Raw genomic sequence first — 25,250 nt, 5'->3', positions numbered from 1 at the left:
AAATACACTGCTTAGATGATTTGAGATTTTTACTGATAATTACGTCGAGATCCTTCTTACTATCCACATTTTGGGGTAGAAACTCACAGGGAAGGGGAAATAGAGTGTATTGGGGAAACATAGTAGGATATAGTAATAATGTAGAGCAATATGTCAGTGTAGGACAAAATATCATTTTAGGATATGATGTCGGTAGAGGACGAAATATTACACTAGGATGTAATGTCAAAGGACAAAATATCACAATGGGATGTATTGATAATGGAGGACAATATACTGGTATCAAAACGGGGTATAATAATAGTGGAGGACAATATATCAAAACGGGATATAATAATAGTGGAGGACAAAATAGCACGATGGTATACAATGAAAGTGGAGGACAAAATATCACGGTAGGATATAATGTCAATGGAAGACAGAATATCAGGATATCAGCAAACGACGGGTGGCCGGTGTGGAACGCGGTGACGTAGGGGGCCATGGTATACATAAGAGATCGAATATCCGTGAGGGACCATATGTCCGTCATGGGGCAAATGTCTATGAAGCAGTGAATGTCAATAAAGGACCAAATGTCAATATAGAGCAAGGTGTCAATAAAGAACAAAAGTATAATGTAAGGCATGAAGTTGAAATACGAAACGTGTCAAAAATAAATAATCACGAGTTTCTTAGTATCAGCGTTAGGAAAAGGTGCGAGATGCTCATATAGCCGGATCTGACGTTTACAAATTTTGCTAGTAATTGGCCTAGACTGAGTCTCACAGTACATTCTCTGGTTTGATATGAAGTCATTCCAGCGATACCCCATGATTCTCCGAAGACACTTAGTACCAAAGACATCGAGGCACCTTTTCAAGTCAGCATTCAATCTCTATGGCTCACAGTCGTGCAACAAGACGGGGAGCACAAGTGACTTGAAGATTCGAATCTTAGTTTTTTCAGAAGTAACGACAACGCCATATACTCTGGTTAAGCGATTCCGTAACACCATGGGATGGGCAATGCCAATCCTTCAAAGTACTTCTTGACTTGACCTACCAATGTTATGCACTACACTACCAGGGTATATAAGGCTCTCAAAGAGCTCAGTGTCCTCGCCATATGCATGGACAAACTGAACTGTATCTTCCAGGAAGCCCCAAAATTCCTGGATCTTGGTTTTGGTCCAGGAGACCTCAAGTCCAAACGGTCTCGCTTTCTTGTGCACTGACTCAAGGCATGCAGCTAAGACCTCCAGCGACTCCACAAAAAGTACATCAGCAGCAGCAAATTACATAGCCAGTGACTTTGGTGTTGCAAATAGATGTTCCCTAATGATATTGATCGATAACTCTGTCCAATACCCAGTCCATGCAGGTTTTGAAAAGTGATGGGGCGAGGACACACCTTTGTTTCAATCCTGGATTAGCAAGAAATAAGCTGAATGCGCCTCATTCATAATTTACAGCACTCTCTGCCCCAGGTATACGTAAGACAGACATCAAGTCAATAATCCTTGCATGAAGTCTACGGATCCATAGAAGATCCCAGAGGACTCCACGATATATCGAGTCAAATACCTTCTTGAGATCAACATTAGTTACAACGAACCCCTGTTGAAACTCATTTTGGCGTCATAGAAGAATATGATATGCTAGGATCCGGTCTGTTATTGACTTACCTGGCGTGAACCCAGAATGTTCAGGCCTCTGAAACTTTAGCAGATGTGAACGAATTCCTCCTATCAGTAGTAGATGGGTAAGCATTTTACCTGACACACTGGGCAGTGTAATGCTCCAGTTGTTGTTGCAATCGTGCTGGTTTCCTTTTACGTTTCCAGATAGGAACAACAAGGTCCTTTTCCCAGTTAGAAGGAATGGTACCAGACTGCCAGATAACAGTACCGCTTGCAATCGAAAAATCATGGTTTCATCTACACCTATCAGCAACTCCGCGCTGGTATTGCAGATATCAGCTGCCTTTCCACACGGCAGCATACAGCCTCTTTGATCTCTGTCAGGGAGGGGGGGGGGGGATTCGTCTGTCGATGGATTAGAAACCGCCACCTGAACACCATCGAGGAGAAGCTGTCCGTTTAGAGGGTCACCCATGTGCAACTGCTCACAGTACTCGGCAGATTACACCCCTCCACACCTGAAAGTAGCTCGTCATCAGCTGTTGGGATTGAGCTCTTCTGCTCACAGGTTTTGAGCGGAAATTTTTAGGGCTCGGTAAGTAGGCCTGATGTCATATGCATTAAAATGGCCTTCGACATCCTCAACGTTTCACCTGATTTAACTCTTTATATATTCTAATGAAAGACCTATTCTATAGTTTCTGAGCCCTATATCAGTACAGATCCCTAGACATTCTGGCAGTGGGCATAACTCTCCAGAGTCCTCGATGGAGTGACACTACTCCTTGACTTTGGGTGCTCTCCAACACACTCCTTATGAGCTTTCTCATTTTCACATTTAAAAGTGTCTCACAGCTTCTTAGATTCCCCAAAAGACAAAAGTGCTTCAAGACTCACTTCTACAGTATCTGCAAGGATACCACACACGGCAAACATGTAGGTTGCTGACCCATAGCGGTGTTGGATGGCCATTAACTCAGAATCAATCTACATTTTTTATAGTTTTCTTTTTTCCTCCATTTGGATGTCCAACACATAACCAGTGGGTAGCCTGTTTAGTGGCCGACAATCCGACCATGCCCCAGGTAGTACTGGGTTACATGGTACCAGTAGAGAAACAGCCACCTCATTTGATAAGTCCATTTGTTTTGATATAGCAATACACTTCCTCACCAATTCCCGTGATTTAACTTTCCTTATCCATCCTCATGATATTCCTGGTCTGTCATTTCTTAGTCCCTTATCCATCCAAGCCTCCAGCCAATCTGGATATACGATCCAGATCTATGCTCGCCAGTGTCTCTCGCGACGCTACATCACTCAATTTTGTGCGCTCTCCATTGCACTCGTTAGTAGCTTCGATACTTTCACGTTTGAAAGTATCCCAAATTCCTTATCATCTTCAGGTATGCCAATTACGTCAAGTGAATAAGGGATTGCTACAACTTATTCCTGAGCACACATATCTTATCTGAGATTTTTCCACTTAAAATATGTGTGGCTGAATTTTACAACTATAAGCCCATGATTGATCCCGAAGAACTCAGTACTCCGTTATACCCTGCAGTACTGTAACACCTACAATAGAAGACTAACAAGTAATTAACAAAATTGATTTGCTGCGAGTTAAAGCATGCGTAGACAATTTCGATAGTATAGCTATTACTGAGTCCTGGATCAACATGGCTGATAAACATTTCCCTCCGGAAATCGAAATAGAAGGATATAATTTTTGCACAAGGATAAGGTTGGCAGGAGTGGGGGAGGTGTAGCACTTTTCGTTAAAAATACAAAAAATTGTATTATCAACAATTCGATTAAGGAAGAGGACTGTACGGAATCCATTTGGTTAGAGATTCTAGGCAAGAATAAGAAAGTCATTATTGGCGTCTTGTATAGACCTCCTAACCTCAGCATTGAGCAGACTGATCCCCTGATTCATGAAAATCACAGAGCGTCCCAGTACAAAAACGTTGTGATCAAGGGAAGTTTCAATTATAGAAACATTGACTGGGAAACTTTAATAGATCAGGAAACAAAGAAATTCCTAGATGTGGTGCAGGATAATTTCCTAAAACAAGTGATTACCGATCCTACGAGGGAAGAAAGTACTCTTGACTTAGTTTTAACTAATAATGAGCACCTAATGAGTAACATAAAAGTGGGAGATAGTCTAGGCTCTAGCGATCATCAAGAAATAAGATTTAATATTATTTGGGAAGAATTAAAAAGTATGAATAACGTCCAAGTACCAGATTTCAGAAGAGCAAACTTTGACAATATAAAAACCTATTTGAAATTGAATATGAAATGTCATGCGGACGTTTCGGACATTGTCGAGACTCGATGCGTGACCGGGGATCAGGTCATAGCCAGGGGTCGGGTCACGATTAAGGGTAACTTTATACTAAATACATGAATACTATGGCATATAGGCCTGACAACAGCACTTAAGCTCAGTGCGTATGTATAACGACCACCTAGAGACGGCGCACGTAGGGCGGGTATATAATGTTACGTAGGACAGTTATGTAATGCAATGATTACATAAACTACTTCTATAAAACATTTACTATATTTATTGTGATTATTGTATATATAATAAAGGAGTATTACATATACAATAAAGGGGTATTACATATACAATAAAGGAGGACTACATATACACTATACATATGTAATAAGGAGAAGAATGGCATATAGTAACTATAAGTAAAGAGAAGAATTACTACATATACTCCCCACGCAAGAGTAGAGGTTCGAAAAAGAAAGGATTTATAGTAAAAATCTGAATGATCACGAAAGCTGAAGGTTCTGCCCGAACGGGTCTTGCAGGGAATGACGGAAATAGGGAAGGGGTTGGGAGGGGAAAAGGGAATGGAGCGGTCAAGGTAACTGTCGTCAGCTCTGGGTGGCATGGGAGTCGGTTGGGTGACGTCAGATGTGTCCGAAGTGGACGAAGTAGGGACGGCAGGAGTGGGAGGTACGTCTGGGACTACATCGTGACGGGGCTTAGGCCGAGGAGAAATAGGGAGGAAAGCTGGTTTCCAACAATCAATGGAAACTGAGGTTTCGCCTTGAGGTAGACTAAGGATGAAGTACTTAGGTTTACGTCGAATAACGTCATAAGGACCAGAGTACGTAGCCTCTAAACTCTTACGATTTCTGTCGACTTGTACCCAAACCTTAGAGCAAGAGTGAAGGTCATGAGGTACATATGGTTGAGGTGGTGTATGACAGTCACCGGACGCGAGGTCATGGAAATTGATAGATTGCATCTTCTTAACAAGATGAAGGAGGGTTGCACCGTCCGAGGTGGAGATGTGTTTCTTAGTAATGGCAACGGAGGGGCATAACATATGAGCTCCGGTAACAGTGCTAAATGGGGGAAAACTTAGTGACGTGAAGTGTCAAGCGATGGCCAAGGAGGACGGTAGGTAAGGAGTAAAACCAGTTATCTTGTCTACCGCAAAGAGCAGATTTCAGAGAGCGGTGGTAACGTTCAATCATGCCGTTATTTTAGGGGTGATAGCTAGTAGTACGCATATGGTGGAAGCCAATGATGGACGAAAGCTTAGAGAAAAAATCACTCTCGAATTGGGAACCTCTATCCGTGGTGGCATAAAGTGGAATACCGAAACGGCATTTCTAGCCACTCACGAAAGAGATTGCTACGGAAGTGGCAGTAGTGTCAATGAGGGGAATCGCTTTAGTCCAACGAATAGCTCGGTCGATGGAAGTCAACAAGTATTTTTATGGGAGACGATAAGGATAGTTAGGAAGAGTAGCAGGGAGCAGGGGTTCTACAATATCGATGTGCACTGATTGGAAGCGGTCAGTAGGAGTAGATATAGGGGAAAGAGGAGAGGAAGTGTGGCGCGTAGTCTTAGCCTGTTGACATCTAAGGCATTCTCTGACAAATTTCTTCACATTTTTTTTTCAATGTATGGCCAGAAGTAGAGTTGTTTCACCAACTTAGAGGTGAACTGAACACCAGGATGGGAAAGGTTATGCTGAGAAGAGACTGCGTCATCTCGTAAGGGTAACGGAACAAAAGGTCGAGGAGTGTGGGTAGAGGTATCACGTCAAAGTGTCAAATTAGGGGGAATGGTGAACTTAGAGAGTCTAGGCTTGAAAGTCTCCAATTCGTCATCTGTTTACTTACTTCGAGCGATACCACTTAAGTTAAAGACATCGAATGACACAGCGTATGTCGGGCGAGATAAGGAATCGGCAACGACGTTGTTGTCGCCAAGGATGTACTCAACTGAGGCAAGATATTCAGAGAGGACAGAGAGTTGTCGCTGTTGTCTGTCAGATTTAGCAAGAGACTTGGAGTGAAATGTAGCAACGAGAGGTTTGTGGTCAAGAAACAGGGTAACTGTATGTCCATCAATGAGGGTCCTAAAATGCAAAACTGCAAGATAAGCAGCTAATAACTCGCGGTCGTAGGTAGAGTAGGCACGTTGTGTATACGACAGTTTCTTCGAGTAAAAACCCAGGGGCGTTGGCTCGCCGTCTATAACTTGATAGAGGGCGGCGCAAACGGCTAGGCTTGAACTGTCAGTCACGAGTTGGTAGGTTGTCGGTATTGGTGAAGGGTAGGCTAAGATTGGACAGTCCAGTAAGGCCTGCTGCAAATTATTGAAGGAGTCTTTTGCCGCGTTAGTCTAAGTTAGACACTTTGAAGATAAATACTGTCTAAGAAGCTCAGTAAGGGAGTAGGCTACGTTTGCAAAGTTAGGAATCATGGGCTGAAAGAAGTTGATCTTACCAATGAAGCGGCACAAAGCCTGTAAAGTCTGGGGAAAAGGGAAATCTGAAATGGCCATGGCTCGGTCTTTAGGTTGCTTAATCCCTTTTAAGTTAATCTCGTAACCGAGGAAAGTCAGTTCTGACTTGAAAATTTTCATTTGTTGAGAGAAAGCCTCATGTTGTTCTTAGCCAAAATGGAAAGAATAATTTGAACATCGTAAATATGCTCCTCAAGGGTCTCACTAGCACCCAGTACATCATCAAGGTACGTAAATATGTTGTTTACGTTAGCGAGGATTGTGTCATTGAAGCGCCGAATTGTGGCCCCGGTGTTTTTCAACCCGAAGGGCATGTATAAGAATTCAAACAAACCGAAGGGCGTGCATATCGCAGTCTTAGGAATGTCCTGTTCAGCTACAGGGATCTACAGATATGCATGTTGTAAGTCTAACTTAGTAAAAAATATGCTTATTCTTAAGTGACATGGTGAGAGAGAGCAAGTGTGGTATGGGATATTTGTCATTTACAGTTACATTATTCAGACCTCGGTAATCTCCGCAAGGTCCCTATAAATGGGGTTATTTCTTCGGAACCAAATGAAGTGGGGACGCCCAAGCTGAGTTGGAACGTCGAATGATCCCTGCATTAAGCAAAAATTGGAAATCATCCTTAGCCGCCTTGAGCTTCTCACCTGCCAATGGTCTTGTTTTAAATGACACTGGAGGGGAGCCACCAGTATCTATTCTATGACATACAGTGCCTTCCAATGGTTGGTTATTTGACAACTGCATTGACGCGGTGAGTACGGGGAATTCCGAAAGAAGAGCAATGGCTCTTGAATCAATATTCCCATAATGCACCGCGTGTGAAGAGGTAATGACATCGGAAGACTTAAGGGGAATGGTGCATTCAGTGGACGGGTCAAGTAGATATTGGTTCCGACAATCAATGATGAGTGTCGTGGTTATCAAGAAATATGTTCCAAGGATAGTGCGGACGACATCAGCAACGACAAAGGACCATGGAAAAGAGCGCCTGATACGTTGAATTCCAAGTTCCACATCGGCTTCGCCGTACGTACGAATGCGCGTCCCTTAAGCATTCGTAAGAGGAACTACCGTCGGCCTGAGATGGGGAGACAAACTTGAGTCATAAGGTAACAATGACACTTGGGAACCGGTATCGATGAGGAATTTGTAGTTCTTGCAACTTATTGAGGCACTTATAACTAGTGGCAGTCCTGCGGTTGCAAGAAATACTTCTACAGGCTGCCCATTGAGTTTCCTGACGTTCTTTGCTGAGGGCCTGGGGACGGGAGACGTGGGACGTGAGCTAGGGCGTGAATTGAGGCGCGAGCTGGGCAAAACGTTGTCACTAGTGGAAGACAATATACACCACGTTTTGCATGATCTAGCCCTGTTGCCGTAGAAGATGCGATAGCGGTACACTCGTTGCCTTTGGCCTTCGTAAAATGGAGTTAACCCCATTGAAGAGTTAGTAGAAGCAGAACCACTGGTGGGTTACCACTCCGAAACACAGGCGCGCTATCACCATGCGGGGCCCTTGGTACAGGCTTATTCACTTATGACACACTTATACCTTTGTTCCCCTGGTCATGGGCTATGTGTGTCTCGGTGACACGGGCCAATTCATCCAGGGGACCAGCGTGCGTTACGAGAAGAGGTCTAATATCTCTTGGCACGGCTCGTAGAAATTTCAGGTGTATAAAATCGTCGTCGACTCCGAGTTGTTTGCCTATGTTACGGAGCTCCCGTAAGAAGGTCGTTGGTTTGTCTTACATGATGTTGTTCTGGTGTACCAAACCATCAAATAGTTCTAGTGGGGACATGGTAAGGACGTCCATCATCGCCTTCTTCAAGCGTTTGTAGTCGCTGGAGTTAACGACATCGTCGTCAAGTTAAGCACTCGAATAGGTAAGTGCGAGAGTGCATGGTAGAGGGGAACAGTTACGTGCGATATGGAGAATTGCGCCTCCAGTAACGAAAACCATCTTGCTGGGGACGACCCATTGAACTGTGGAGGGAGAATAACGACGGTGGTAGAAGCAGGGGGATGTGGGAGCGTGGAGGAAGAGGGGACTGCTGCTGCTGCTGCTGTCGATGAAGTGGCCGCAATGATCGTCTGCTGCGTAAGGGCATTCATGGCGTCATTGTCAGACATTCTTCAGGATTTGAGTTGCTTGGTTGCGTGTAGATTCATCGTTAACGATGTCAGGCACTCCGATCAGAATATGAATTGCCTTGCACACTTTGAAATCACGTAAAATGCGTAGTTACCCGCGCGTGTCAAAGGACTCATAATGCAGTTTACTAGGATGTATATGCACTTAACCACGTCAAATTGATCACTCTGTCACACTAGTGACTCCAGGTACTCTAGTCACTCCGGGGTCACCAATGTGGTTAAGTGAAAGAACGGATATCATGGGAGTTTATTTCGTAGGTCTACACCCGACAAGAATTAAGTACGTTCTGCCTCCAGGCGTAAGCTGGGGGCCTGGGCAGGGTAGGGGCATGACCTCTAACCCACTTCTCTGGCACCCTTTTGCCAGATGGAACTTGTAGGTAGAACAATACAGACAAACATATTCATGTGTAACATAAGGACATAATGAGGTAAGAGAAACACTTACTTATAATGAGGAGTATGCATGCAAAACGGTTAAGGGTAACATTATACTAAATATATGAATGCTATGGCATGTAGGCCTGACAACAGCGCTTACATTCAGTGCGTATGTCTAACGACCACCTAGAGACGACGCACGTAGGGCGTTTATATAATGTTACATAGGGTAGTTATATAATGTAATGACTACATAGATTACTTATAAAACATTTATTATATATATATATATACATATATATATATATATATATATTTAAGTAGGGTGATTATATAATGTTACATAGGGTAGTTGTTGTTGTTGTTGTTGTTGTTGTCGTTCCCTAGACTGTCTGTCCGAGCAGTCCCGTCTCCCCAAGGAAGGCCACAGCCGAAACTGGGTTTTCCCACAAATCCTTTATAGAGTGTATGTTGTGTTGTTTGCGTGCATGATTGTGTATAATGCAGTCTTCCATTATGTGTTGTATGGTATGGGGTGAAGTGTTACATCCTGGGCAGCTGTTCACAACACGGTCGTCCAGCCTCTTCTGGTAGCTTAGAAGTGCTGGGTGGTGACCGCATCGCAGTCTGGCCAAGTGGACTCTGTCCTTACGTGGGAGAGAGGATTCAGAAGGGTGGATATCAGGGGGTCTGGCATGTAGCAGTGTGTTGTCTTTCAGTGTGTTAATGGAGCGGTGAGTGATATGATTATGAATATGTTTGCGGAGGCTGGTATTTGGTGGTTGTGGAGGAAGAGAGGAGAGTATCTGTGTGTAATAAAGGTCTATGGGTGTAGTTTTAATGTTTCTTGGTGTGTGTGGGTGTTCTGCTATGTAGTGTAGCGGGTGTGATGTGTTTGTGGTGGCTGCAGCAAGTGTTTGTGTGCCTCTCATGTCGAGGTGGTCCTTGACTTTGAGGACTTTTGTTTCATGGTGTAAATGGTCTGTAGGTGATGTATTTGTGCAGCCTGTAATTGTTTTTAGGGCTTTGTTTTGTATGATTTGAAGGGTGTTGTGGTGTGTCTCACTGAGATTAGGAGCCCATGCAGGACTCGCATAATTCATCACTGAGCGTATGCATTGTTTGTATATTGTTATATTAGTTTCTTTGTTTTGTCCAAATGTTGTTCCAGTGATTGACTTATGTGCGTTAAGTCTAGGTGTGCATTTGTTTTTTATGTTTGTGAGGTGTTGTTTGAAAGACATGGATGTATCGTATGTTACACCAAGAATTTTCGGTGTGTTTGTGTGTGGTATTAGAGTGTTGTTGATGTAGAGATGAGGTATGTATTTGTGTTCTTTTGTCCAGTTGGTGAGAAGTGTTGCTGTAGATTTGGTTGGAGCTATTTTGAGTCTGTTTGTGATGAACCATGTGTTGAGTGTGTCAAGGTAAGGCTGGATTATTTCTGCAGCTTTGTCTGTGTTACGATGTGTGCATGTGATTGTTATGTCGTCTGCGTAGGAAGAGATTTGTATTTCTGAGGTGTCTGGCGTGGGTAAGTCATGCATGTATAGATTAAATAATGTGGGGGATAGAACTGAGCCCTGTGGTACTCCGTTCTTAATGTTTCTGATGTGCGATGATTGGCCATTATATGACACATGAGCATTCCTGCCTGCCAGATAATTGGCCAGCCATCTTTTGGTGTTATTGTGCATGTCTGTGTTATATATTTTATTTGTTAGGTTGTGGCGGGGGATAGCATCAAAAGCTTTACTAATGTCCAATGTTATAAGAAGTGTTCTGTGGTGGGGCCTATCTGAATTGATGCCATCTAAAATTCTTTGTGTGAGGTTTGTCAGAAGAGTGTTTGTGGAGTGTAGTGGCCTAAAAACCGTGTTGTGAGTCAGCAAGGGGAATATATGGTGTGACAAGTTTAAGTATTAGGCGTTCAATGACTTTAGAGGGGGTGCAGAGAAGTGTGATTGGGCGGTGCGATGTTGGGATTGTTGGGTCTTTGTTCGGTTTTGGAATGGTGATTATTTTACCATGCTTCCAGATGTCGGGTATAGTGTTGTGTGAATAGCTGTAGTTTGCAATGTTTGTGAGTGCGTGTATACCTTGTGGTCCAATGTGTTTTAGGTGGATGTTGCTTATGTTATCAGGGCCACAGGCAGATGAGTGCTTGAGACTATGCATTATGAGTTTTGTCTGACTGTCTATGAAGGGTGTATAGTCTGAGTCTGTGGGAAAGTCTTTCTTACGTCGAATGGTGCGTCGGTCGTCAGGGTGAGATGTAAGATGGCTCGTCTGTGCAAAATGACGTATGAGTGCGTTTGCTTGTTGTCTGTTTGAGGGTAGATTATCTGTTGTTGTGATTATTGCTGCGTGAGAGCGTGTAGTGTTAGTGTTGGATAGTGTGATGCTGTTGAGTGTTTTGTACAATTTGCTGGTGTTTGTTTTGTGATCAAGTGTATTGATAAAGTTTTGCCAATTTTGTGTTTTTTGTTCATGTATTTTATTGGCAATCACAGTGTTTAGTGTTTGTATTTGGTCTGTTATGTTTTGAGGGATAGGTGTGGGGGTATCGTGTTTAAGTGTGTCACGTTGTCTGATGAGGCCTTGGATTTCTGGTGTGAAGTTGGGGTTGTGTGATTTTCTGTTGCCCCTAGGGATGTATCTCTTGTCTGCGTTTTGTATGATTGTATTAAAAGCGTGCACAGCATTGTTTATGTTTGTGATTGGTGTACTGTTAAGTGTTTCAAAATGTTGTTCTGTCTCTTCATTAAAGGCTTCCCAGTTAGCTCTCTTGTAATTGGTGTAAGTGTGTCTGTGGCCAGCTGGGGTGCATCTTGTTTTGGTGGTGATGATGATTGGAAGGTGGTCAGAACCAAGGGCTCCGACCACTCTCCATGATGTTGTTGGGGTTAGGCAGGGGGAGCAAAAGGTGATATCAGGAGAGGAGGGAGTGTAGAGGGCTTGGTATGGGATATGTGTATGATTATGCGTGTTGTTCATGATAGTCAATGAGTCGAATTGAGTCTGTATATCAAGCCCTCTGTCTGTGTCAGGGTTGTCGACAAACCAGGCAGACGACTTGGCGTTGAAGTCACCACCCACGATCAGGTTGGGGATTGAGGTTAGTTGGCTGAGTTGAGGTCTGAAGGTGTTTGGAACTGTGGGGGATGATTGGGGGGGAATGTACATGTTAACTATTGTTAGTGTTGAATTGTTGCCTGTGCGGATACGAATGGATTGGGTTTCTGTTGTGTTATCTGTGGTAGGGAGGAGAATTTTGGTTGTGGCACTTGTGTCCACAAAACAGATGGAATGGTGGATCAGGGTGATGAGTCCACCGCCATTGCCGTCAGTCCGGTCTTGTCTGATGGTGGTGTAATTATGAAATGATGGTGTTTTGTGTGAGTGTCTTAATTTTGTTTCTTGTAGAATTGCAATGTGTATGTTGTGTTGTTTAAGAAAGTGTTCAAGTTCATGTTTTTTAGTGTTAATAACGTCAATGTTGTGTTGAAATAAGTTGATGTTGTGTGTTTTGTATTTGATGAATGTTGCCGTGTGGTGTTTGGGTTGGGGTGGTCGTGGGTTCGGGGTAGGTTGTGGGTCCGGGGGGGGGACCGGAGTGATCGGGGACACAGGACGGGGAGTACTAATCGGGGGTAAGGGCAAAGGGAAATTGGGAGTGGGTAAGGGTGTTGGCTGTGGTTGGGGAGGTGGGATTGGGGTTACTGGAGGGCAGGTAGAACATGTCCAAGTGTTTGTGTATTGGTTTGTGTCAGCAAGTGTTGTACAAGTGAGGTGGGCCCAGTTTTTGCACATATTGCACTGAACTGAGCCCTTTGTCTGTCTGCTCGAAGTAATGGGTTTAGAGCATGTTGGGCATGTGTATTTTGTGGTGGGTCCAGGATTGCTCTCTACATCTCCGGCTAAAAGTAGAAGAAGAGGGGTGATCGCCGGAAAATGACCCCTCAGTGCAGAAAAAACGTAACATTGTGTGTTGGAAAAAAAGGATTGTGGTACTCCCCCAGGTAGGCGTAGCTCCTCCTTGGGGATCGGTGCCATCTGCGTAGAGCTGATGGCCAGGGGTAGGTGCTGCTGTTTGGCCCCCAACTCTTGGGGTTGGGGGGTGGTCCCACGACGTAGACGTTGCAGCTCCAGGACCTAGGGTAGTTGTATAATGTAATGACTACATAGACCACTTATATAAAACATTTAATATCTATATACATATCTATATACATATATATATATATATATATGTGTATATACATATATATATATATATATATATATATATGTATATATATATATTAAGTACTACTTATATAATAAAGGAGTATTACATATACAATAAAGAGGTATTACATATACAATAAAGGAGGATTACATATGTACTAAACATATGCAATAAGGAGAAGAATGGCATATACTAAGTATAAGTAAAGAGAAGAATTACTACGCATGTATGTATACACATTTGCATGCACTCACCAGGAATTGACACTAATACAAAAAGGATTTCTCGGGGTTTAGATCTACTGAACAATGAGCAGTTGGTTGCGCGTGTAAACAAGTAGTGCAACTGTGTTGATAACCCTTACATGGAATTGAGCGGTTTCTCTCGCTACACAGTTTAATTATAAATTCTACATTTTGAAAATTACATATGTAAACACGTACGTATACTGGTCTCTAGAGGATAGCGCAGTCCTACGAGGTCTCAAAGAGGTAGGTTCCGGAGCGACACAGTCGTTGTCCAAAGAAATAACTTCCTCCAAGTTTTAGGCCTCTTCAGAGGGCTCCAACTCTCTAGCCTGCAAAACAGGATCCCCAGGCCATTCATCCACATGGCATGAATGTAACTTGGCATGGAGCTCTTGAGGGATTGAAAGTCTAATGTTGACCTTGATAGAGTTTCCATCGGGCTTAATGACAGAGACTGTACGTATCACAAGGTCTTGGTCAGGAAGAGTTTCAACAACACGAACTAAGGGCCAGAAGGGTCTGGTCTTATAAGGTAGTTTTAAAAAAAATAATGTCACCCTTATCCCAGCTTCTAGAACTGTGTTACGCAGCTCTATCCCTTTCCCTTAAACTGACCAAGTACTCTGTCAGCCATTGTTTATTAAACTCTTCATAAAAAAAAAAATCCCTACAGTCCATGACTAAGTTAAGAAGAGAAGGTTAGTATTCTCCTTGTTCCCATTCAGGGACTTGTTCCAAACCGCCAAACATCAAGGAAGGAATGATCCTTCCTATAAGGAAATGATTAGGGATAATAACATCTACTTCGTTTTCACAGGAACGATAAGTAAGAGGTATATTGTTCAAATTTTTTTTAACATTGGACAAAATAGTGGTAATATCTGTCAGGGAAGAAACAGACCAACCCAATACCTTATAGAGACATTGTTTCACTGTCTGAATCAACCTTTCTCATGTGGCACCATACCAGGCAGCATAAACAGGGATGGTTCTATGTTGAACAGGGGAATTTTTAAACTTCTCTTCAAATTCAGAAGATGATAGAAGTTGTCCAATAGTACTTCCCGCTTGTATAAAGGATTTGGCATTATCAGAATAAACCACTGATAGAATTCCGTATCTGTTAGTAAATCTAACGAAAGCCAAAATGAACTCAGCAGTGGAAATAGAATCCACAACCTCCAAATGGACAGCTCTTGTATTAAAACAAATATCATAATGTAAGCCTTGACCTTATCTCCATTTCTGTCTCTAACCCATAAATGCCCCGTATAATCCACACCAGTATAGGCAAAAGGCACACTTAGATTTACTCTAGAGGCAGGTAAAGGGGAAGGAGAAGGATAGTTAACAGCACGGGAATTATATTTTTTACAAACTATACAGCCCTTCAAAATGTTTAAAACAGTTTGTCTGGCTTTAAAGATCCAGAATTCATGTATACGAAGGGAATTAAGAGTAGCTTGCAGTCCCATGTGCATTACTTGGCAATGAACAAAGAATATCAAGAGTTTAGTGAAATGATGAGATCTGGAAAAAGAAAGAAAAAAGGGAGGATTTACAACCTCATATTTGTGGTCAATGTTCTTGTCAAATCTGCCCTTGGACCTTATCAAACCATTCTTTCCCAAGAACAAGTTCATTTGACTTACCAAAGAAGGTATGTAATTAGTAATGGAGTTCTCTGAATAAGCCAATTCAGTAGGGAAGGAATCCCTTTGCATTATACCCATCAAATAATTAGAAGCCGCCTTAATTGGGTCAGCATTAGACTTCTTAAACAAAAGGACAGCCTTAAAAATCAAGGAAGTGTGATGTAAAAGTTAGCTGTAAAAAGAAAACTTTAAGTCATCAATTAGAGGAGTGTCAACTTGAACAACAGCCGCATTGATAATGTCTCCCTTGATGCTGGAGGGAATACATCCCAAGTGATCCTTCGACCATGTATGAGGTGGCAACATCAACCATTCTGGTCCATAAACCCACCAATTGAATTTTTCCTTGAACACCTTAGCACTGCAAGGTTTGGTTATAAAATCAGCCATATTATGTTCAGAAGGAACATAAGTAAAGGAAATAGGAGTATACTTGGCTTTGAAATTTTCCAAAAGATTAGAAATTTCCTTCAATCTATTAACAAATAAATTCTTCTTAGGAGTTTTGTTGGTCAGGATCCAAGAAAGAGCAACTTGACTATCAACAAGGAGTAAAATAGAATCAACCAGTGGGGGGAAACACCAGTCCTTTCTCAAAAATAGTTTTGAGGCATTTTAAAGATAGTGAAGGTAGTGTTCTTTGTTTAATAGGAGCCACCTTGACCTTGGCAAATAGAAGAGAGCCATTAGACTCCTTTAACTCTCTTCTTTCTTGTCCTACATAGATGGCACATCCATAGGCTTCCTTAGAAGCATCAGCAAAAACAAATTATTTAAGGGGAGATTCAGAACAGAAAGTTTTCCTTTTAGAGGATAAGTCATTAACCTCCCTAAAGTTTTAGAATAACTTCTTCCATCTTGTAAGCTACTCGCTATCCAATTTCAAATCCCAATCTACCATTTTTGGCACATCTCTCTAATTATTTTTTTCCTTGTAATAACACAGGGGAAAAAAAGACCTAATGGATCAAATATAGAAGCCAAAGAAGGCAAAACTTGTCTTTTGATCGAGGTATCTTTGTTAAGGGAAACATCCTTGATTCTCAAGGTATCATAATTCTTATTATAGATATATCCCAACATCTTTACCTCTTCCTTATTGCAAATGACTTCTTGTTCAAGAACAGAAAGAACAGAAGTCTGGTTGCATGTCCACTCCCTGAGAGGTAAACCTCCATTAAGCATGATCTCATTAATCCTCTCGACCATAGCAGGAAGGGAACGAAATTCATTGGTAGTGTAGACCAGACTGTCTACATAGAATTTATCCTTAATTAAGGAGGCAGTTAGAGTGTCAGGCTGCATGGAAAGATGATGTTGGATAATGAAGTTCAGTATGAAGGGATAGCAGATGAAATAAAAAAAATGATAGCATTATATCTGTAAGGAATATATTGGTTGTTAATCCTCCTAAAGAAACAGAACCTATTACGATCACCCTCATCCTTCAAACGGATCGGCAAGAAGGCTTTCATAATATCTGCTAAAATGACAAAATTTTTGGTTATGAAGTACAAGAGAGAGAAGAGTGTTCATCAAATCAACTCCAGGGAATACAGGTTCATTTGTGGAAGGGGTTTTTCCTATTTTAAGACAGCAGTTGAAAACAGGTCTTATTATAGAGGTGGCAAGATCATCATTCTTGAGCACATGTCTATAGGGTATAAATTTTAGCCAGGGAGTCTTTTAGTAACTGTTTCAATAATACCCGAGGCCTCTTGCTGGTCAAACACAGCTGCATACTCGTACTCCTCCCTAAGGCCCCTTTGCTCAAGCTTGTCATAGACCCTTTGTGCCACTGCCAAGGCTGTCTTTAGATTTGAGGGAACAAGGTCCACCAAATCCTTTTTTCACGGGATCTTTACATAATAGTGTCCATCCTCGAAGAAAATGGACTGTTTAAATTTATCAACTTCCAAAGTATCAATGTCAGGGGTTTGTTCTTTAATGTCGATGGATTCTAAAGAATAAAAATGATCAAGGCCATACTCTATATTAGAGTTAAGAAAGACTTCCTGCAAAGGATCAAATTGTAAACTTACTGGTTCTAAACATAAATTGACAAGTAACTTTTCTTTGCCTTACTTTTTGGGAGGAAAGAATTTAAGTCTTTTTAGACTCAGTAGAGAAAGTACCCTTCTCAGGATTCTTTAGAGAAATTCTATTGGCTTTCAAAGAAGAATTGTGGAAAATAAGAGAATCCCCATTGTATTCCTCAATACAATTTAACGAATCGACTCCAAGGTCAGATTCGGAATTTATCCTCAAAGGTTTCTCCTTGAATTTGAAGCTATCAGAATTTTGTACTTCATTAGAGGATGTTTCACAAACCCCCTTTATCATTCTCCTTACATAGAAAGGTTTCTCACTTGAGGGATATATTGAACTCCGGTCCCATGTGTAATGAAACCATCAGCAAGTTTAATAACCTTGCAAGACGGGCTACCATATAAGGGGGCTCTCTCAATAGAAAACTACTGAAAGTTTTGCAGAATGTCATTTCTAATTATGCCTAAAACCTTCAGTTGATCCCCCTCCACCATGGGAAAACTAAAGGAAACATAAAATTCTTGATTTTTCATATTTTGGAGTACAGAGGATAATGAAGGAATCTGTATGGACAAGTTGAATCCTTCTATTGCTAAAAATAAACCAAACAGTTTTAACCCGGAGGGGAGTTTGAGATTTGCAGCATAATTAAAACCAAATGAAGAAACCAATTTGTCCATAGGAGGACTTAAATAAGGTCCTACTCTGTCCTCCACCAATTCCTTGTTAATAATGGAAAACTGGGCTCCAGTGTCTAATAGGAAGAGACATTGGGCAGTTCTCTTGCCTCTGCTAACAGGAAGGGAAACCAAAGGAACAAGTGAATCTAATAAACCAAGGAAATTGAAAAAATTCTCTTCGGAAAGAGGTAACTTGTTAGCCATAGGACACATGGCTCCATGGTGCTCGGATTTGTTACACACAAAACATTTATAAGGCAGAGCGGCCTTTAACCTGGGGCATTTCAAAGAGCCATATCCATGATTCAAACATCGGTTACACAGTCCTAATTGAGCTGCTCTAGCTTTTCTGTGTTCAAGAGAAATATAGAAAGAACACTTTGAACTTGCATGGTCAGAAGCGGGGCAAAATCTACATCTGAAGATAGACTTCTTAACGGAATCTGGATTGACCTTAAAGGAGTGACTAACTCCCTTGCTAGAATCAACAGGTTTTTTCAAGGAATTTTCCTTGAAGGCAAGGGAGCTGGTAGTATCACTTCGTCTGGGTTTGACGTTAAGGTCATCAGATCCCATTTTAAGTCTAACTAAAACAGATTGATAAACTTCTTTAAGTTGATTAAAATTGGGGTAATTTGAATTAATCACCCGAGACAATTCAATCAAGAAAAATTTAGGTAATTTATTTAAAATTAACTTGCTAATCAAAAGGAGGCCCTCGCTTCCAGCCTTAGTAAAGTCAACTCCAATCCCCTTAAGGTCTTGTAGTTTAGAATCTACAGACCTAATGTAACTTTCTAGGTCCTTCAACTTGGAGACCTCAGGTGCATTAATAAAAAAAGGAAAAAGAAAAAGAAATCATCAAGAAGAAGGAACGCAGTGTCATAATTAGAATCATATACTGGTAAATTCTCCACTAAGTGGAAAGCCTCCCATCTGAGATATCCCTTTAAATAAATTAATTTCTGACTATTAGTCAGATTAGGAATTCTAGCAATGGCATTCTGAAAACCCTTTTTAAAATTGAAGTAGGCAAAGGGATTGTGAGAATTGCTCTCAAAGTGTTGAAGAACAGCAGGAGGGAGGGGAAGTTTTACAGAATCAACTCCAGTGGGTTTGCTAGAATCACCAACCTTAGAACCTTGGACTCCCTTTAATCCTTGCCTCCGTTTCTTGAAAGGAGATAATTCTAGGGGGATAGACAGGCGGTAAGCCCTGGAATTTTCCATATCCTTGTTCCTTCTTTCTTCAGGGAGTAACAAGTAAATGTCATCGTCAAACGTTTGAATTTCCGTGAGGAAAATTTCAATTTGGGATAATATAGAATCAAGTACAGACAGAGATAAAGTGTCAAGTTGTGATGTTTTTTAAAGCCTTAAGATCTTTTGTGATTGAGCATTTTTTGTGGGCTGGTTGTCTTTGGACTTTTTTTAAGTCTTCAGACTCAAAAAATGACTTTTCTTCGCTAGCCAATTTTGAAACAACCCAAACAAAGAATCGTCCCCAATTCAAAAGTGTACGACTGTCGTATCGAAAATTGTCTTATATACCAACCAATAAGACAGATCTTAGAGAAATTTCATCAAGATATAATTTAAAGACAACCGAAATTAAACTGAAAAGAACAGACAAAGCAAGGGAAACCACGATTAGAAACAGTAGAGGCCACCAAGTTCAATAGAACATTTCGATAAACTTCGTAAGAGAATATGGGAATAATAAGCGCCCTCTCAGTGCCGGTTACTTTCCATCAAAGGGAAAATAAAGTCCTCAAACGAGGAAATGACAAAATTCCGAACAAACTCGAAACGAGTGAATATCAGGAAGCCGGCGTTCGTAACCACCTATCGTAACTTTAGATAAAGCGCTAGGTTGTAGATTACGACAAAGGGGGGTGATTAAGTTAAAGTCGAAATCGACTGCAAAAAAATTAAGTTAAATTCAAACATTGAAGATTAAATTCTCAAATTAGAGAAGATTAAATTGACTACATTTAGAGAAGATTAAACCTATGAAAACTACGGTTTAACATTTCAGGAATACATTTGAGAACTTACCGGTCACCTTTGTTTTAACCAGCGTAGATTCTCTAAATGTAGATACTTTAGAAATTCTAAAATCTTGAAGGCCTTCTGAACCGAAGACATGGTCCCTTGGTTAGAGGTTTCCAAAAAAAAAAAAAAGTCCTTCTTCGTCCTGAGCTCAAGGTAATCTGATCACTGTTCCGACGTTTGTGCACACAGTATTCTAAAGGACTCTTACGAGCTCGAAAAGAGCTCTGAAGGCCACGGGTTGATATTTACTTTAAGTAATTTCTCAAAGTTAATTCCCGATTTATCAAACCAAAATTGTCACATAGATTTAATAAACAGAATAAAGTGAGGGGAGTTTAATCGTATCTTATTTAAAGTTACGATAGGCGTGGTTCGAGGTTTCAGGAAAGGTTCATGAATCGAAGAAAATAATACATTGAGGGAAAATTTCCCGAACTATGGTAAACACTAAGATTCCCAGTAACAATTACCACAAGGTAAAAAGAAGATGAATTAGTACAAAATTTACTTAAGAAGTTTTTACAAATATGTATACCATGAACCACGTTGCGACCATGACATAGGTTTTCAATTTTCAAATGTTCGTATCACAACAAAACTAAACGTCTTTTATGATAAAGTCACCCCTTCACACTCGTTTTCTTATATTAAAGAATCGTTGTAGAAAATGAATACTAGTGAAGAAAGGACTGATTTTGGGAAGTAAAGAATTCCATCACAGAATTACCTTCAAAGTACAATTTAATATTACTTTATTGCATAATACGTATAAATAATAAATCACACGAAAACAGGATAGACAAAATTCACATAATTGTGACACGGTGTGCGGACGAATTCCCAAATGTTCTCGTTTTAAGGTATTATTTTGGTGACAACAAACTCGAAAAATATTGTGTTTAACTTTAGGTTACAGTTTTTTTTTTTAAGTCTTCAGAAAATAGATGTGAATATATAATAACTATGTTATTCCTTCTTCGAAAAAGGTTCCTCTTAGTTGAATAACATCGTCTCACGCTAGCTAGAAGAAAATGAGTGATCATATCAAGAGCATAACATAAGAATGAAGGAAACTGCAAGAGACCATGAGGCCTACACTAGGCGGTTCCATGTCCATTATTGTTTGCTTGAATAGATTATCAGAAGAAGAAAAAAAAACATAATTTTTGCCATACGCACCACAAGTTTATGAAAGAGAAATATGTCTTTATTCACTTTTTTCCAATGTAAAATCATAAACTTGTAAAAATATGTTTCATTTGCAAAAACAAATTACCTGAAATGAAAAGAGTAAATTCTTTGTGATTTTTTAGTCTATTGAATAGAAAAGAAACATATCTATATCGATGAAATAATCTTTATTCTAAGCCTTGAGATATGAAAACTATTTCAAAGGATAAGGTGAAAAAGTTAAGGCTTACATGAAGAGCATAAACAGAGATAATATAAACGAGATAGGTTATCTCTTTACCAAGCAAGGGAAATTTAAGTTAATTGATATTGTCTGTTCTTGAATACACACACACACACACACACACACACACACACACACACACACACACACACACACACACACACACACACACACACACACACACACACACACACACACACACACACACACACACACACACACACACACACACACACACACACACACACACACACACACACACACACACACACACACACACACACACACACACACATATATATATATATATATATATATATGTGTGTGTGTGTGTGTGTGTGTGTGTGTGTGTATACGCGTGCGTGCGAGCGTGCGTGTGTGTGTGTGTGTGTGTGTGTGTGTGTGTGTGTGTGTGTGTGTGTGTGTGTGTGTGTGTGTGTGTGTGTGTGTGTGTATGTGTGTGTGTTTGTGCGCGCGTGCGCGCGCGGGTGCGCGTGTGTGTGTGTTTGTGTATGTACATGTTTTTGTTTGAGCTTGTGTTAGTGAGTGCGTGTGTTTGTGTATGAATAACTTTACTTTATCTTTTTAACCTCCTCCAAATGTGGTAGGTAGATGGCAGGAAACAGCGAGAAGGAATTACGAAGAAATTATTGAAGAAAGAAGAAACAAATTCCATGTAAACTGGTGACACGAATGTCAACAGGATTAGAGAAGATTGTAGCATATGTATTACCGAACAACAACAAAGGAAAATTAACACTACATTTATTTGGGAATGTGGGTAGGAGATAAAGGGAACACGGGCTGAGGGAAATACTTTTATTCCTGAAAAGTTTCGCCTGAGTGGCTTCTTCAGAGGAAGAAGCCACTCTGAAGAAGAAGCCACTCAGGCGAAACTAATCAGGAGTAAAAGTATGTCCCTCAGCCCGTGTTCCCTTTATCTCTTACCCACATTTGTTACAATGTTCACCTATTTGGGAATTCTATCTACGTAGGTCCAAACTCAAGAAAATTAAATCGCAAAAGGAATAATAAAGAAAAAAATAAAGCGAATATCAATATTCTTTATTCACTGGTACAAGACAAGAATGTACTGATCAAATGTAAGACCGTTATATATACTACCACTTTAGGTCAATTCCAATGTAGGGTTCGGAGACCGATCATGAAAATAAAAATAGAATCTAATATCGAAGCTGCAGGAATGAAGATATTACAAATCATTAAAAGAGTCTCTAGAAAAGGTAATATTAGAAACGAGAGCATAAGGGAAACCTAGAGACAGATCCGGTCGAGGAAATGTTAGAAATAAACAACTTGAGATTGTATGAGGATGTGAAAGAGAGTAGATATCTTCCTTAGTACTTGGAGTGGTGATCAACGAGAAGTAATAAGAAAGAAAACCTATATACAGAGTAGACTGTGTCTTGGTGGTTGGTTGACTTAAGGTTCAATTAAACTCGTGTGGTCACTCCAGTTGATTTATTACATTCAGGTTACAGGTAGGAATTAGAGAGTTGGGTTGAAGGTTGAGAGTTAATAGAATGAGAAGATTAAAGGAACGAGTAGAATGAAGGAGAGAGTAGAGGATTTCAATTATATACAAAATAATGGCAATAGCACAAGCATACAGTTCACTTATATGATATTAAGGCACAGGTATATTGTTTGCACATTGCACTAATACAATAAGGTCTTCTTAGGGTCAAGGTTTGCTCAACACTGGGTGGTGCTTGTAAACTGTATCGCTACTCCGTTGATAACACTTACATGGAATTGAGCGATTTCTCGCTAGTTATATAATTTACACATACTCGTACATTCTGTTTTAACCACTACAATGTAAAGAGGAACTTAGAGGGAAGAATCTTAACGCTAAAAGAAAAAGATGAAAAATATCTCATGATTATGATATATAGAATAAATATTACATAGGTAGAACAGCTTGATCAGGAGGCATCGACTAACAAATAATATTATGGTGAAATTGGTTAAAAACAATAGTCACTCCCTAAAAAATCTTTTTCCTTTTGTCAGAGAAAATTCATGCGGAAGGGGTAACTTTAACAAAAATAATCACGCCCTATTAGTACATACACCGTAACTACTCTCACACGTTTTATCTCTACTTTTGAATTTAGTTGAGATTACGATACATTAAAGAACTTTATCTATAGACAACCATATTACTTAAAAGTATCTGATATATAGACAAATATATTACACAGCCACTTGCTGAGGATTAGCTCCTCAAACTTTGTATTTATATGAACAAAGTAAAATATAAATATACAGTAAACAGTAGCTGTTATTGATTATACATAATTCAATATATTTGATCACTTTAAAGCTAGAAAGTGAAGTACAGTATGTAAAAGATCAAGTAAATAGAGGAGCACTGGCTATCAATATAACATTATAACAGCCTATGTGAATCTAACATGCAGCTTCTCGTTGCTTCTAGTTTGATCAAAACCAAAATAACAATTTTGGACACAAAAGATTCCAACAGAGCCATCATCGCCACAAAGAAGAGGATATTTATCTAGGACTTGTATAACAACAGCATTGCATCATAAGCATGAAATGTAATTACTGTAACATGTGAAGCCATTATACGTGTATGAATTGCCAGATTCTTCTTTGATATTCTGCCCCCCCCCAAAAAAAAAAAATATATATATATACATATGTGTGTGTGTGTGTGTGTGTGTGTGTGTGTGTGTGTGTGTGTGTGTGTGTGTGTGTGTGTGTGTGTGTGTGTGTGCGTGTGTGTGTGTGTGTGTGTGTGTGTGTGTGTGTGTGTGTGTGTGTGTGTGTGTGTGTGTGTGTGTGTGTGTGTGTGTGTGTGTGTGTGTGTGTGTGTGTGTGTGTGTGTGTGTGTGTGTGTGTGTGTGTGTGCGCGCGCGCTAGGCATCACAACACACGATTCAATGATCCCGTTACAGAAGTTGAAAATTGCTTATAGAACGAAGTGGAGTTTTTTAGCCAACATTTCAAGGTGTGAAAACATTGAACGAACTGTGCAGTAGTGTCTTTAGCAAACGGCCTCAGTACCTCCCGAAAACGCAACCACAGCTAATGGTACACTTCAAACGTAAGAATCATGTGTAACTCCACGTATGCAAAGCCCAGAACAGATTGAGAGTGCGGTAAAAGAAAAAGCACCAGCCAAATTCTATAGACAAAACATATGTAGATACGTGGTATCTGGTGGAGGATGCCAATACGCATATCCAAAACATTGTTGCAGACTTCTGGAACATGGCTATTACAACCCAAGGGTTTGGTCTGTATAAATTCAGGATTAGGGATAGCAACTCTAAAGGTGATCAATTGTAGACAGTTCCTGATCCATGATATATCAGAAGTATACAAGTTTGTTTTTCGCTTTTGTTGCTGTTGTTAAGGCTGTTGCATCGTTACATTTTTGTTATCAAAATCGCTTTAATTTTGAAAGCGTTAGTGTATACAGAAATATATAAAATACTCATTAATGTAGGATAACTGAAACAATATGAAAATATTAAAACAAAACTAATTTTATTTCTTTCTTTGCAGATCTAGACTCCACATCGTAAAAGGTAATTTATCATGCATTTCTTCTTTTATCTACGTCTGTAAGTACTGACATTTTACAATCTCAACATAAGAAAAAACACGTCCCACATTGAAAGTGATCAAATTTGACTCGTCCTACTGAATGAATGTAGTATCACATTTTGTCGAGAAAATTATCTTCAATCACTGGAAAAAATATTATGCTGAAACATGGTCGGGAAATATACAATCAAATATGAACATGCAAAGTTGGGACAACTTGAGAACAATTGCCCTTGTTATAATGAAGGAAAACATGCGTGTTAGATAACACTGAATGATTTGAAAGTATGAAACAATATAAATGAGAAGTCATTCTATCTAAGAGTAAAGTGTATGAAAAGATGAAGTTACCAG

General features: G+C 40.2%; 1 long non-coding RNA gene across 1 annotated transcript in view; it reads left to right on the top strand.

The window, feature by feature from the left end:
• LOC143033045 (uncharacterized) overlaps positions 1-24,889 on the top strand; it is a 339,843-nt gene extending 314,954 nt beyond the window's left edge. The window contains exon 3 of the long non-coding RNA XR_012967158.1: positions 24,855-24,889. This is a non-coding gene — a long non-coding RNA (uncharacterized LOC143033045). The remainder of the gene's footprint in view (positions 1-24,854) is intronic.
• The last annotated feature ends 361 nt before the right edge of the window (positions 24,890-25,250 follow it).

The sequence above is a fragment of the Oratosquilla oratoria genome, chromosome 15, assembly GCF_046742065.1.
Source record: "Oratosquilla oratoria isolate Oo_2021 chromosome 15, ASM4674206v1, whole genome shotgun sequence".
Lineage (NCBI taxonomy): Eukaryota > Metazoa > Arthropoda > Malacostraca > Stomatopoda > Squillidae > Oratosquilla > Oratosquilla oratoria.
The sequence above is the reverse complement of the archived record's forward strand: the minus strand, read 5'-3'. Positions and strand labels throughout refer to the sequence as shown.